We start from the raw sequence: 15295 nt of genomic DNA, 5'->3' as shown, positions 1-15295 counted from the left end.
CTGCCCTGGGAGTGTTTGATGGGGACAGTGTAGAGGGAGCTTTACTCTGTATCTGAACCTGTGCTGTACCTGCCCTGGGAGTGTTTTATGGTGACAGACTAGAGGGAGCTTTATACTGTATGTAACCCCATGCAGTACCTCTCCTAGGAGTGTTTGATGGCACAGCGTAGAGGGAGCTTTACTCTGTATCTAACCCCGTGCTGTCCCTGCGCTGGGAGTGTTTGATGGTGACAGTGTAGAGAGACATTTACTCTGCATTTAACCCTGTCTTCTACTTGCCATGGGAGCATTTGATAGGGCAGTGTAGAGGGAGCTCTACTTTGTATCTAACGCCGTGCTGTACCTGCCCATGGGATTGTTTGATGGGGACAGTGTAGAGGGAGCTTTACCCTGTATCTAATGCTGTGCTGTACATGTCCTTGGAGTGTTTGATGGGGATAGTGTAGAGGAAGCTTTACTCTGTATCTAATCCCGCGCAGTACCTGCCCTGGGAGTGTTTGTTGGGACCAGTGTAGAGGGAGCTTTACCCTGTATCTAATGCTGTGCTGTACCTATCCTGGGAGTGTTTGATGGGGATAGTGTAGAGGGAGCTTTACTCTCTATCTAACCCCGTGCTCAACCTGCCCTGGAAGGCTTTGATGGGGACAGTGTAGTAGGAACATTACCCTGTATCTAACACCGTGCTGTACCTGCCCTTGGAGTGCTTGATGGGGACAGTGTAGAGGGAGCTTTACTCTGTATCTGAATCCATGCTGTACCTGCCCTGGGAGTGTTTGATGGGGACCGAGTAGAGGGAGCTTTATTCTGTATGTAACCCCTTGCAGTACCTCTCCTGGGAGAGTTTGATTGCTCAGTGTAGAAGGAGCTTTACTCTGCATCTAACCCCGTGCTGTACCTGCCCTGGGAGTGTTTGATGGGGACAGTGTAGAGGGAGCATTACCCCGTATCTAACGCCGTGCTGTCCCTTCCCTGGGAGTATTTGATGGGGCAGTGTAGAGGGAGCTTTACTCTCTATCTAACCCTGTGTTGTACCTGCCGTGGCAGCAATTGATAGGGCAGTGTAGAGGGAGCATTACTCTACACTGGGAGAATTTGATGGGGACAGTGTAGAGGAAGCTTTACTCTGTATCTAACACTGTGCTGTACCAGCCCTGGGAGTGTTCGATGGGGACTGTGTGGTGGGAGCATTACCCTGTATCTAATGCCGTGCTGAACCTGCCCTTGGAGTGTTTGATGGGGACAGTGCAGAGAAAGTTTTACTCTGTATCGGACCCCATGCTGTACCTGCCCTGGGAGAGTTTGAAGGGACAGTGTAGATGGAGCTTTACTCTGTATCATACCGCGGGATATCCCTGTCCCGGGAGTGTTTGAATGGGATGAGGACAGTACAGAGGGAGCTTTACATTGTATCTAACCCTGTGCTGTACATGCCCTGGGAGTGTTTGATGGGAGACTGTAGAAGGAGAATTACTCTGTATCTAACCCATGCTGCACCTGCCCTGGGAGTGTTTGATGGGGACAGTGTAGAGGGAGCTTTACTCTCTATCTAACCCAGTCCTGTACCTGCCCTGGGAGTGTTTGATGGGGAGAGTATAGAGGGAGCTTTGCTCTGTTTTCAACCCCGTGCTGTACCTGCCCTGGGAGTGCTTGCTGGGGACAGTGTAGAGGGAGCTTTATTCTGTATGTAACCCCATGCAGTACTTCTGCTGGGAGTGTTTGATGGCGCAGTGTAGAGGGAGCTTTACTTTGTATCTAACCCCAGGCTGTCCCTGTCCTGGGAATGTTTGAATGGGATGGGGACAGTGTAGAGGGAGTTTTACTCTGTATCTAACCCCGTGCTGTACCTTCCCTGGGAGTGTTTGATGTGGATAGTGTTTAGGAAGCTTTACTCTGTATCTAACACCGTGCTACACCTGCCCTGGGAGTGCTCGACGTGGACAGTGTAGAGTGAGCTTTACTCTGTATCTAACCCTGGGCCGAACCTGCCCTGGGAGTGTTTGATGGGACACTGTAGTTGGAGAATTACTCTGTATCTAACACGTGCTGCACCTGACCTGGGAGTGTTTGATGGGACAGTATAGGGGGAGCGTAACTCTGTATCGAACCCCATGCTGTACCTGCCCTGGGAGTGTTTGATGGAGACAGTGTAGAGGGAGTTTTACTCTGTATCTAACCCCGTGCTGTACCTGCCCAGGGAGTGTTTGATGGTGCAGTGTAGAGGGAGCTTTACTCTGTATCTAACCCCGTGCTGTCCCTGCCTTGGGAGTGTTTGATGGGGACAGTGTAGAGGGAGCTTTACTCTCTATCTAACCCCATGCTCAACCTGCCCTGGAAGGCTTTGATGGGGACAGTGTAGTAGGAACATTACCCTGTATCTAACACCGTGCTGTACATGCCCTTGGAGTGCTTGATGGGGACAGTGTAGAGGGAGCTTTACTCTGTATCTGAATCCGTGCTGTACCTGCCCTGTGAGTGTTTGATGGGGACCGAGTAGAGGGAGCTTTATTCTGTATGTAAACCCTTGCAGTACCTCTCCTGGGAGAGTTTGATTGCTCAGTGTTGAGGGAGCTTTACTCTGCATCTAACCCCGTGCTGTACCTGCCCTGGGAGTGTTTGATGGGGACAGTGTAGAGGGAGCATTACCCTGTATCTAACGCCGTGCTGTCCCTTCCCTGGGAGTATTTGATGGGGCAGTGTAGAGGGAGCTTTACTCTCTATCTAACCCTGTGTTGTACCTGCCGTGGCAGCAATTGATAGGGCAGTGTAGAGGGAGCATTACTCTACACTGGGAGAATTTGATGGGGACAGTGTAGAGGAAGCTTTACTCTGTATCTAACCCCGTGCTCCACCTACCCTGGGAGTGTTCGATGGGGACTGTGTAGATGGAGCATTACCCTGTATCTAATGCCGTGCTGAACCTGCCCTTGGAGTGTTTGATGGGGACAGTTCAGAGAAAGCTTTACTCTGTATCGGACCCCATGCTGTACCTGCCCTGGGAGAGTTTGAAGGGACAGTGTAGATGGAGCTTTACTCTGTATCATACCACGGGATGTCCCTGTCCCGGGAGTGTTTGAATGGGATGAGGACAGTACAGAGGGAGCTTTACACTGTATCTAACCCTGTGCTGTACATGCCCTGGGAGTGTTTGATGGGAGATTGTAGAAGGAGAATTACTCTGTATCTAACCCATGCTGCACCTGCCCTGGGAGTGTTTGATGGGGACAGTGTAGAGGGAGCTTTACTCTCTATCTAACCCAGTCCTGTACCTGCCCTGGGAGTGTTTGATGGGGAGAGTATAGAGGGAGCTTTGCTCTGTTTTCAACCCCGTGCTGTACCTGCCCTGGGAGTGCTTGCTGGGGACAGTGTAGAGGGAGCTTTATTCTGTATGTAACCCCATGCAGTACCTCTGCTGGGAGTGTTTGATGGCGCAGTGTAGAGGGAGCTTTACTTTGTATCTAACCCCAGGCTGTCCCTGTCCTGGGAATGTTTGAATGGGATGGGGACAGTGTAGAGGGAGTTTTACTCTGTATCTAACCTCGTGCTGTACCTTCCCTGGGAGTGTTTGATGTGGATAGTGTTTAGGAAGCTTTACTCTGTATCTAACACCGTGCTACACCTGCCCTGGGAGTGCTCGACGTGGACAGTGTAGAGTGAGCTTTACTCTGTATCTAACCCTGGGCCGAACCTGCCCTGGGAGTGTTTGATGGGACACTGTAGTTGGAGAATTACTCTGTATCTAACACGTGCTGCACCTGACCTGGGAGTGTTTGATGGGACAGTATAGGGGGAGCGTAACTCTGTATCGAACCCCATGCTGTACCTGCCCTGGGAGTGTTTGATAGAGACAGTGTAGAGGAAGCTTTACTCTGTATCTAACCCCGTGCTGTCCCTGTCCTGGGAGTGTTTGAATGGGATGGGTACATTGTAGAGGGAGCTTTACTCTGTATCTAACCCCGTGCTGTACCTGCCCTGGGAGTGTTTGATGGGGACAGTGTAGAGGAAGCTTTACTCTGTATCTAACCCCGTGCAGTACCTGCCCCGGGAGTGTTTGATGGGGCAATGTAGAGGGAGCTTTACTCTGTATCTAACCCCGTGCTGTACCTGCCCTAGGAGTATTTGATGGGGACAGTGTAGAGGGAGCATTACCCTGTATCTAATGCCGTGCTGTACCTGCCCTGTGAGTGTTTGATGGGGCAGTGTAGAGGGAACTTTACTCTGTATCTAACCCCGTGCTGTCCCTGCCCTGGGAGTGTTTGATGGGGACAGTATAGAAGGAGATTTACTCTGTATCTAACCCCATGCTCTACCTGCCCTTGGAGTGTTTGATGGGGATAGTGTAGACGGAGCTCTACTCTGTATCTAACCCCGTGCTGTACCTGCCCTGGGAGTGTTTGATGGGGACAGTGTAGCGGGAGCTTTACCCTCTATCTAACCCCGTGCTATACCTGCTGTAGGAGTGTTTGATGGGGCGGTGTAGAGGGAGCTTTACTCTGTATCTAACCCCGTGCTGTACCTGCCCTGGGAGTGTTTGATGGGGACAGTGTAGAGGTAGTATTACCCTGTATCTAACGCCGTGCTGTACCTGCCCTGGGAGTATTTGATTGGGCAATGTGGAGGGAGCTTTACTCTGTATCTAACGCCGTGCTGTACCTGCCCATGGGAGTGTTTGATGGGTACAGTGTAGAGGGAGATTCACCCTGTATCTAATGCTGTGCTGTACCTGTCCTGGGGTTTTTTGATGGGGATAGGGTAGAAGGAGCTTTACCCTCTATCTAACTCCGTGCTGTGCCTGTCTTGGGAGTGTTTGATGTTGACATTGTGTTCCTGTATTGTGCAGTATTCCATTCCCCATTCTGGCCACAAGCAATAAACCATGTCAGATTTCAACCTACAGTTATGAATATGGGAAAACAAGTGTCAGGTTTAAAATGCTTTTCATATCTTCATAATTAAAGATGCCAATGGTGTTAATGAGACCTTTTGCAGTCAAGAACTAGAATATTCTTTTCGAATAAAAGGGCGTTAAAACTGCTGCTGGCTCCTTGGTGTTTTTTAATTATGTGGCTGAAGCAGATTGTTACAATTTTGGAGTCTTAGCCTGTACCCCACAGGGCTGTTACCATTGAGCAGGAATCTAATCTGTGAACACATGAGGGTGGGAGATGTGGAGATTAGGCAGGTGCTCTGTGACTTCCTCACACTGGCTGAGATGAGGCTGTGCTTGATACTCTTCCCCGCAGTCCTGACTGTGACTGACTCTCATATGTGTTTCATTTAAAAGCTGACATCAGTCCCACTCCGCTTGCTGTCTCAGATACATTCTACCAGCTGGACCAAGGACACTGTCAATGAAATCTCCTGACTCGGCTGCTGCACAGACCTCAGCCCTCTCCCTGGTGTACGGTAAGTGTTGGGGACATTTTACAAGCAGCGTGTAGTTAAATTTGTACAGGGGCCAGAATTTGATCATTGGTATCCAGTGTTTTCCACAACGGATTTGCAGTTGGAACATTCTAAGGATTCCATCAGCATCGTCTTTGATTTCTGTCCCAGTTGTGCTGGATTGGTGCCAGGGTTTTTGCTGGTTGTGTGTAAAAGCATTCTAAGTCATTAACGTACTTTTGAAGTTGACTGTTTGGATGCCTCCTTTCCAGACTGAAAAGCCCAAATTTTTCTGGACTTTTCTGATGCTGGGATCAGCTTTGTGGCTCCTCTTTCCACTGTCTCTCATCCTTGGAAGTTTCTCCTGTGTCTCCTGCCATAGTCCAAAAGGTGCATCCTAACCAGAGCCCGGATTGGTTTGCGTGTGTGTGTGTATGTGTCCCCATTTCACATTGTGTTGGGCACCCTTCCTCGCAATGAGTCATAGAATCATACTTACAATCCAGAAGGTGGCCATTTAGCCCATCGTGCCTGTGCTGGGACCTCGAAAGAGCAATCCAATTAGTCCCATTCCTCTGCTCTCTCTCTCCCCATAGCTTTGTAAAGCTTTTCTTTCAAAGTATTTATCCAATTCTCTTTTAAAAGTCATTACTGAATCTGCTTCCACCACCCTTTCAGCCAGTACTTTCCAGATCACAGCAACTTGCTGCGTAAAAAAATCCTCCTTATCACTCCCCTGGCTCTTCTGCCAATTCATTTAAATTTGTAACCTCTAGCCATCCTACCAATGGAAACAGTCTCTCCCTATCTACTCCATAAAAACAATTCATCATTTTGAACTCCACCATTAATTTTGCCCTACACCTTCTCTCTTCTAAAGAGAACAAGTCGAGCTTTTCCAGCCTCTCTATGCAAACCGATGTCCGTCATTTTCATAAACCTTCTCTTCATGCTCCCTATGACCCTGACATCCTTCATAAAGTGTGGTTCCCAATACTGGCGACTAAGCAGTGTTGTACAAAGTAGAGCTTCTTTGCTTTTACAGTCTGTGCCTCTGTTTGTAATGTCATGAAAGCTGTATGTATTTCAACAGCTTTATTGACTTTTCCTGCCATCTTCCAAGATTTGTGTACGTACATCCCCAGGTTTCTCTCTTCTTGCACCCTTTTAAAATCACACCATTTTATTTATACTGCCTCTCCTCAGTCCCACTCCCAATATGTCCTTCTCAGAGTTTGCACACAGTTGTCTCATGGTTCAGTCTGTTGTCTCTGGTATTGATTGTGAAGGCATTAATTGGGCTCCAGTAGCTGGGACTGTATTGTGGGTGGGTGCCTTCTTGTGTCTCAGGCTGACCATTGTTGCAGTGTCGGACTCTGCAGAGCACATACTGCCAGAATTTCAGCAATTCATACTCACTGTGCCATTGCAAACAATGTGAATGCCACCAAGTTGCTTGTCACTGGCTAATGATAGCGCAGTGCTGTGAAGGTGCCAATTAAAACATCGTTTGCTCAGCTGTAGTCACCCAGAATAATAGTTTTTAAAAAAGGAAAATAGGTAGAAAGAACAGTGCTCAACCCATGGCACCTCAATTCCTGTACACCAATAGAGCAAGAGGTGCCTGTGTCATCACCAGCTGCTGTTCTGTGGGGGGCTCTCTTATCTCAAGACTCATTCCAGAGATTTGAGCACCCAAACCCAGACCAGCGCTCTGGATACAGTACATTGGGGGATCATTGCACTGTTAGGGGCACTGGCTCTCAGAGGGCAGGTTATATGGAGGCCCTTTCTGCCCTCTCAGGTGGATGTACAAGATTGCACATTGGTGCTGTTTTGAAGTACAGCGGGAGGCTCTCTATGAATGAATGGAAAGTTCCTATTTCTGGGATTTGGATTCATTACTGCCCCAGAGCTAAGGTGGGGTCTGATGCACTTTGCTTCATGTTACCTAATCCCTGGCCCATGCATCACTCAGAGTTTTGAGACTGGGTCCCTGTACTCCAGAGGTATAAAGGTTAACACTGGTGCATGAAGCGTCTATCACACCTAGCACTGATAGCCCCAGTGTTGGTCACCAGGAAAAGAACCTGCATTTATATACCACTTTCCACAACCACTGGACGCCTCAAAGCACTTTACAGTCAATGAAGTACTTTTGGATTATAATCACTGTTGTAATGTTGAAAATGCGACAGATAATTTGCACACAACAAACTTCCACAAACAGAAACATAATAGTGACCAGATTATATGTTTATGTGATGTTGATTAAGGGATAAATATTGGCCAGGCAATAAGGGTAACTCCCCTCATCTTCTTCGAAATAGTGCCATGGGGTTTTTTATATCCACCCAAGCAGGGCCTCAAATTAATATCACACCCGCACTGAGAGTGCAGCAATTCCTGAATATGATATTGGAATGTCAGCCTTCATTTTTGTGCTCAAGCCCTGGAGTGGAATTTGAACACAGAACCAAGCCTGCTATCAACTGAACTACAACCCAATCCACCGTCCTAGAGAACATGACTGAAAAGTCTTTATACCATTAAAGAATACGCATATATGATCCCTAAAAACTGCCAAATCGATTGGAGGAACTATGACACTGGGGTGCAGCTTACAGGCAGGTTATCGTTCAATCCACAACTCGACGCTTTCCGCTGAGTTACCCGGCTGGACTTCAAGGAATGAGGGACACGTCACAAACTGAATGCATCCTGTGAGGAGAGAGCTGTTGCTGGATTTTGTTCTGAGTAACGAAATGGAGAAGACAGATGAACTCAATGTGTGTGAATAGTGACCATAAGTTTATAAGGTTTAAGGATCAAATAGAAAAGGGAACAATGTAGGTTTTATTTCACTGGACAGAATTTTAGGTCCTGTGGGCGGGCATGTCCCTCAGTGAACATCCCAACATCATCGCGCACCCACGGGATATTTTGCTTAGCGGGGGCGAGCCGGTGCTGGAGTCCTGCCCGCCATTAATTAAAAGGCTGCTTAAGGCCATCAACAGCCCAACTGACGATGATTTTTCGTTGCCCGTGTGATTTCGCTCTCATTGCACGGGCAAAACGGGCCGACATTTTCAAAAACCTCATCCACGGGCAGGATAAAAGGGGTGAGCAACATTGCCAGTGTGAGTAGTAAGAAGTTTGGTCAATAGTTTGTTGCTGGTGACTTATTGGTACTTTGCAGCTTCATCTCTGTTCAGGGCTTCATTCTTAGCATTTCCAGGCTTCATTTCAGGACTCCTTGGTGCCCGGAGGATTCAGACCGTGTGGACCATTCCAGGTTTCAGACAGTCTTCCCTTACCCTGGTAATGGGGATTGTGGTCTCTGCTGGAGGCACCTCCTCTGAGGAGGAAGAGAGGGGCAGGAGGGAGAGGAGGCAAGGTGTCCCAATGCAGCTTCTAGGGGAGGGACCTGTGGGAGGAGAGGTTCAGGCACAAGGGGTGCGGGGCCAGCAGGTGGTCCAAGGTGGAAGGAGCTGCAGAAGATGCCACTATCCTGCTGCCAGAGTTTACAGGCAGCGATGCAGCTACCTCAATATGCCTGAGGTGCAATGCCAAAGGAGTCTCCGGCTTGCAAGGGAGACAGTGACCTCCATCTGTCAGAGGATCAGGCTTGAGATCAGCTCCTACTGCATGGGTGGATACCCCATGCCAGTGGCTCTGAAGGTCACAGTGGCCCTCAGTTTCTATGCCTCCGGCTCTTTCCAGGGCTCAGTGGGGGATCTGTGTGGAGTCTCCCAATCAGCTGTCCACAGTTGCATCAAGCTAGTGACAGAATCTCTGTTCAGGCAGGTACTGACCTTTATTCTTTACCGTATGGACGAGGCCAGCCTGGCTGAGCGAATCAGAGGGTTTGCAGCAATTGCTGGGTTCTCCCACATCCAGGGTGCCATCAACTGCACACATGTGGCCATCACGGTGCCAGTGGATCAGCCGGGTGCCTTCGTCAACAGGAAGAGCTTCCACTCCATGAACGTGCAGATAGTGTGTGACCACAGGATGCAGATTCTACAAGTCTGTGCAAGGTACCCTGGCAGCTCCCATGATGCTTACATCCTCAGATACTCACAGGTGCTGGGGCTCTTCAGTGCTCCAGCGCGATTGGGTGGATGGCTGTTGGGTGACAAGGGCTATCCGTTGAACAGGTGGCTCATGACGCCTCTCTGCCATCCAAGGGCAGAGGCAGAGCAGCGGTACAATAGGAGTCATGCCTGCACAAGGGCAGTGGTACAGAGGATCATAGGTCTTCTCAAGATGCACTTCTGATGCTTGGACCGCTCAGGGGGAGCACTACAATAACCCCCAGAGCGGGTGTCACTGATCGTGGTTGCATGCTGCACTCTCCACAATCTGGCACTGGCAAGGGGAGACCCACTGGAGGAAGGGGATCTTGACACAGCTGCACAGGCCACAGATGATGAGTCCAGTAGTGAGTCCGAAGGTGAGCACAGTGAGGAGAACGCTGAGGGCGTGGAGCCAGACCTCGGTCACCTCCAGTGAGGCAGGGACACTAGGGATGCCTTGATCCTACGCTCCTTCAGCTGGGCTACTAAAGATCAGCTTCAAGCACATGCCAGGGCTGCCTTCTCCATCCCGGATGTCTGAAAGGACTCTTTCATTTGAACACAAAGAACACTCAGTGTCTTTGCAATAAAGTTCAGAGCCACTTACGTCCAACATTACATACTGGCGTACCCCGCAGCAATAAGTTAAAAAGGTGAAGCATACACAGGCCATGACGACAAAAACAAAATTCATCTCCTTGTGACAATTCCAAACTATTTACATAAACATCTCTGGTCTTCATTCCCAGACCAGTATAGATAAAGTAAACAGAAATGAACATAAAATCATTTGTGACCTGTCCCTTTTGTGCTCATGGTGCCTTTAACTTACGTATGCAAGTACTACTTCTAGGTGCTCCCCACTCGCTGACACCGGCATTGGAGACAGCCTGCTGATTGTGTTGTCTTGTTGGCCTTGATGACCTTGGCGGTCGTCCTCTGGCCAGTGGAGCCTGTGCTGGCCCCGCCTGGGAGGGAGCGACCAATGCCACAGCTGGCATCCCCCCATTAACGCAGCCTCACCAGGTGCCACGGTCACTGGAGGATGGGCAGAGGAACTGCTGCCATCATCTGGAGCGCCCTGAGAGGAGCCCGCAGAGACGACAAGCAGCTCATGTGCCAATGTGAGGTCGCTCTGAACCTCCATGCTCACCATTGATGGGCAGGCATCTAGCTGGGATACTGGATGTCTCATCCATCTCCCACACTGGCACTGACCACCTGAAGTCATTGCCTGTGTGAGGGCTGCAGGTCCGAGCGCAATCCCAGGAACCCAAGATTCTGTTCCTGAAGCTGCCTCTCCATGAGAATGGCCACCCTCTCAATGGAGGAGGCTGTGCGCTCGGCCATGAGGATCAACGCAGTGCTCACATTCCGCATGGACTGCTCCACAACTGAGACCATGGCACGCAGACCCTCATGGATCTCCGCCAGATCCTCCCGTACATCTCACTGGACGTCCAGCATCTGCCACCTAATGGACAACTCCAGAGGCTTATCATCAGCCTTCGACCCAGCATCATCCTGGTCTCCAGTAGTCCTCCGACTGCTGGCGCCTTGGGCACTCTCTGCTTCTGTCTGCACCTCAAGTGAGTGTGAAGTGCCTTCAGCAATGTGCACCAAGATACTAGCCGCCGATCTAATGCCCACTGAGGCACTGATATCTGCACTGGTGCCTGGTTCAGAGGGCGGGTGTGATGCAGGTGTAGATGAAGCCGGGAGGTCCTCCGGTGTCAGGGCTGGCCCTTCGGGGACCAGAGAGCGAGTGTGTGCTGGTGAATCTAAAAGGGAGAATAAGGACATGTCATTCGTTAAAGTCATCACACTGTCACTGTGCATGCCAGGCACCCTGGTGAGACAATGGAGATCTGCATCATGGTGCCATCGTCTTTCAATGATCAATGGGGACTCCAGGTTCGAGGCTCCCATCAATTCAGAGACTACATTAAAAAGGCTGCACATTCTGAAACTCTCACTTCTGTGCACTGCAATCTTACCTTCATCTGGCACCCTCGCCTCTCCACGCTCAGTTGCATGTGGAGTGTGCCAGCTCTCGAGCTCCAGGTGTCTTGCTCGAACCTGCTGAGCATCAGGAGGTTAGGTGGGCCTCTGCTCTGATTGGTTATGGCTCATCTTCTCCTGGAAGGACAGAGGAGCATTGATTAGTCTGCTCTCTACCTGCAGCAACATTGGAGCCTAGCCAACCCCACCTGAGGAACACCTCCCAGTGCGCATCTGAGTTGTGGCCCTCGAGCTGCAAGGCACTCAGTCCAAGCAGCCAGGGCTCACCCCCTTGGCCAGCTCCAGTGCGATTGTGCGACAGTTGGCACTCAGACTCTAACACCCCTGAGGTCCATAGGGGGACGGCCAGACCTTAACACTTCTGCACACTGACCCATGCCAACACGGTACTCACTCTTCCTGAGCACAGCAGGTCATTGAAGCACTTCCAGCACAGGACCCAGGTGTGCCGCACCACTTCATGGCTGCTCACCAGCACTGCCACCTCCTCCCTTGCCCACTTGGTGTGGTGCGGTTGCCTCTTCCTCCCAACTCTGGGGACAAGGGTGGCTCTCCTGGAAGGATGGCAAGGCACTCATCGGAAAAACAGCAGTGGGGGGGGTGCTGACTGCCCACCCGACCTGCCCTCCCATCTGCCGTCTCCAGTCGCACTCGACTCCATCCACTTTGCTAATGCAGAACAGATGTTCTTCCATGCCAACCTTCCAGGGGCTGCCTGGGCAGTTTTGAAACTGGCCATGGGTCGCCATTGGGCCCGGTGGCCGACAAGCCCCCTCACCCCGCTCGACCCTTCCCGATCAGTTGCGAGCCACATTTTGGGGGCCGATCTTGTACGGCGGACCATTTCCCTGCCGCTCCCGGGCCTGCCCACTGCGCCCGCCCAACAACCTCAAAATTCTGCCCACTGAAACTGCCCCATTTATTCTACTTTCCCATTTTCTGTCTCTTACTCAATTTTCTATCCATGCTCGTAAATTACCTCAACCCCATGAGCCCCAATCTTGTGTCCTATTCTTTTATGTGACACCTTATCGATTACCTTTGGAAATCCAAATATACTAGATCCACCGGTTTCCCTTTATCCACCTCATTCGTTTTTTGCCCAAAAACTCTCAGAAATTTTCCAAACGTGATTTCCCTTTCATAAAACCACATTGACTCTGCCTAATCACACTGATTTTCTAAATGCCTTGTTAACACCTCCTTAATAATAGTTGTTTTACTATTGATGTCAGGTTTAACTGGCCTGTCCTTCCTTGTTTCTTTTCTCCCTCCTTTCTTCAATTGTAGGATTACATTTTCTACCTTGCAATCCATTGGGACTATTCTGGAATCCAGGGAATTTTGGAAGATCACAACCAACACATCCACAATCTCTGCAGCTATGTCTCTTAGAACCCTAGGATGTGGCCATCATGCAGGTCCTAGGGATTTGAAGGCTTTTCCATTAGTTTCTCTAGTGTTATTTCTACTGATATTAGTTACTTTTAGTTCTTCACTCTCATTAGCTCATTGATTTCCCATTATTTTTGCATTGCAGTTGTCTCTTCTACCATAACACAAGTCCAGCATATTTATTTAACATCTGCCACTAATATCCATTATCATTTCTCCTGTCTTGCCCAACTGTTCCTTTTGTTACTCTTCCTTTTTCCTCCCTTCCTCCTTTAGTAAGCGTGGATGTTTGAGGATTGGAGAGTGGCCAGTGTAAACTGTTTTCAAAAATAAGGCAGCGCTAATCTGGGTAAACTGGGTTAATTTAACATTTATATATGGGAAGGTATTTAAAAAATGAAATGCTTGCATTTATATCATGCCTTTCACAATCAATGTGTACATCTCATAGCATCTTACAGCCAATGAAGTGTAGTCAAATGTAGGAAATGCAGCAGCCAATTTACACGCAGTATGTTCCCATAGGCAACAATGTGATGTTGACCAGCTAATCTATTTTATGATGTTGATTGAGGGATAAATATTGGCAGGGAAATTGGGATAACTCCTCTGCTCTTCTTCAAAATAGCTCCATGGGATCTTTGAAGTCCAGCTGAGAGGGCTGATGGTGACTGTTGTGAGTGGTGGCCGAGTTGGCACTATTGATAGAGTTGATCAGCAGACACTTAATAGGTGAAAACTTTAAGTTTATTTGCAGAGATACTCAGCATCAACTACACATGTGCTTTCACTTCAAACTCTTATCTCTACACTATTAACTACTAACTACAGAGATTGCCCATGCTACTCTCCTATTGGGTACTTCTTTAACAAGTATTATTCTTAAAGATATATTACATATTAAATAAAACCATGATTACCACATCCCTCCCCCTTTACTCAGATATACATTTTATATTTACAAGTACAATTTTCTCAACATAACAAAATATTTACACAGGGTGAGAAATTTACAAGTTCAGTCTTTCTGGGGGTTTCCTTATGCGTGTAGAATGCCCCAGCTTTACAACTTCAGATACTTTGTCAGGAACCTCCTTTTAAGGAGTTGTCTGAACATCAGGTGCTTTGCTGGGCACTTGCAGTTCTGTATCCTCAACTCTTATTGGAACATCAGACATGTCTGTACTAGGTTGAGTTCTCGCAACAGGAAACACAGACCCAGCTGTGTACCTGGTGGAATCAATTCTTGGTGATTTGTTTCTCTCTTCCTTAGATGATCCACATGTTTCTGTGTGACTCGGCCTCCCACCTCCATGTGGTAAGATAGAGGTCCAGTCACTGCACTGAATTCACCCAGTAACCACTTTGGTGCTTCCCCGAAGTTCTTCACGTATACCGACTCTCCCACAGTAAATTTTTTCTCACGACTATGGCCAGTTGTGCTTACTTTTCTGACTTCCCTGACTCCTTTCCACCTTCCCCCCTAAATTCTGTATTATTAAACTCAATGGCCAACATTTTCCCCCCGTCGGGGGGGGTTGTGCGGGAGTAGGCGTGGGCGGGTGGGTTCCATATTGGCGCCCCCAATCGGGGGCACGCCACCATTTTAGATGGGCGGGCCAATTAAGGGCCGCCTAGCGTGATGTCCACCAGGAAGTGCTATGCGCTCCCTGTGCGGGTGGGGTGGGGGGTGGTTCCCTGAGCCAAGAGTGTGCTCTTTCACACATGCGCACAATAGAGTGCACTGATCTCCCTGAGGCAAAGTGCTGTCTCAGGGACATCGGCTCCGATTTAAAACTTCAAATAATGATGAGAGAAAAATTTCGCTGCCATGTCCCCTCATCTGACACTGTCACATAAATTGAGACATGTCCATAACATTTATTTTGAAATATTCTGAGATTTGTTAATCACTCATGAAACCTCATTCCACCCAATGAATGAGGTTTCATGCTTTTTCAGAAGCCCGCCTGGGCTCCCGGCCTGCCCGCCAACCTTAAGTTTGGATGAGCAGGTCCATTAATGGTTTCAATTAGTTTTTTAATGGCCTTAATAGGCCGAGTCAGTTGTGCACCTGCCAACCTGAGAACGTAAATGATGAGGGGAGACGTCAGAATGCACGCGTCAGCGAGCAGGCCCCGCCCCTGTTCACCGAACAGAAGATTCTGCCCAATCTCATCCTGAGTGTTTCATCAATAACTCCGCAGGTGTGACACCTATTGTTGTGTGAGGGGTGGTCCTATAATGGAAAAGAAAGCGTGATAGCTTGGTTGCTAAGGAATCTCCAGTTAGCTTCTTCAAGCCCGCCTTGAATGTTTGAACTGCCCTCTCAGCCAGTCCATTTGAGGAAGGGTGGTATGGTGAAGTTTTTACATGAGTGATACCATTGAGGCTGATAAACCATTGAAACTCAGCAC

This window comes from Cetorhinus maximus, chromosome 6 (genome assembly GCF_964194155.1).
Source record: "Cetorhinus maximus chromosome 6, sCetMax3.hap1.1, whole genome shotgun sequence".
NCBI lineage: Eukaryota > Metazoa > Chordata > Chondrichthyes > Lamniformes > Cetorhinidae > Cetorhinus > Cetorhinus maximus.
This window is presented reverse-complemented; position numbering follows the sequence as displayed.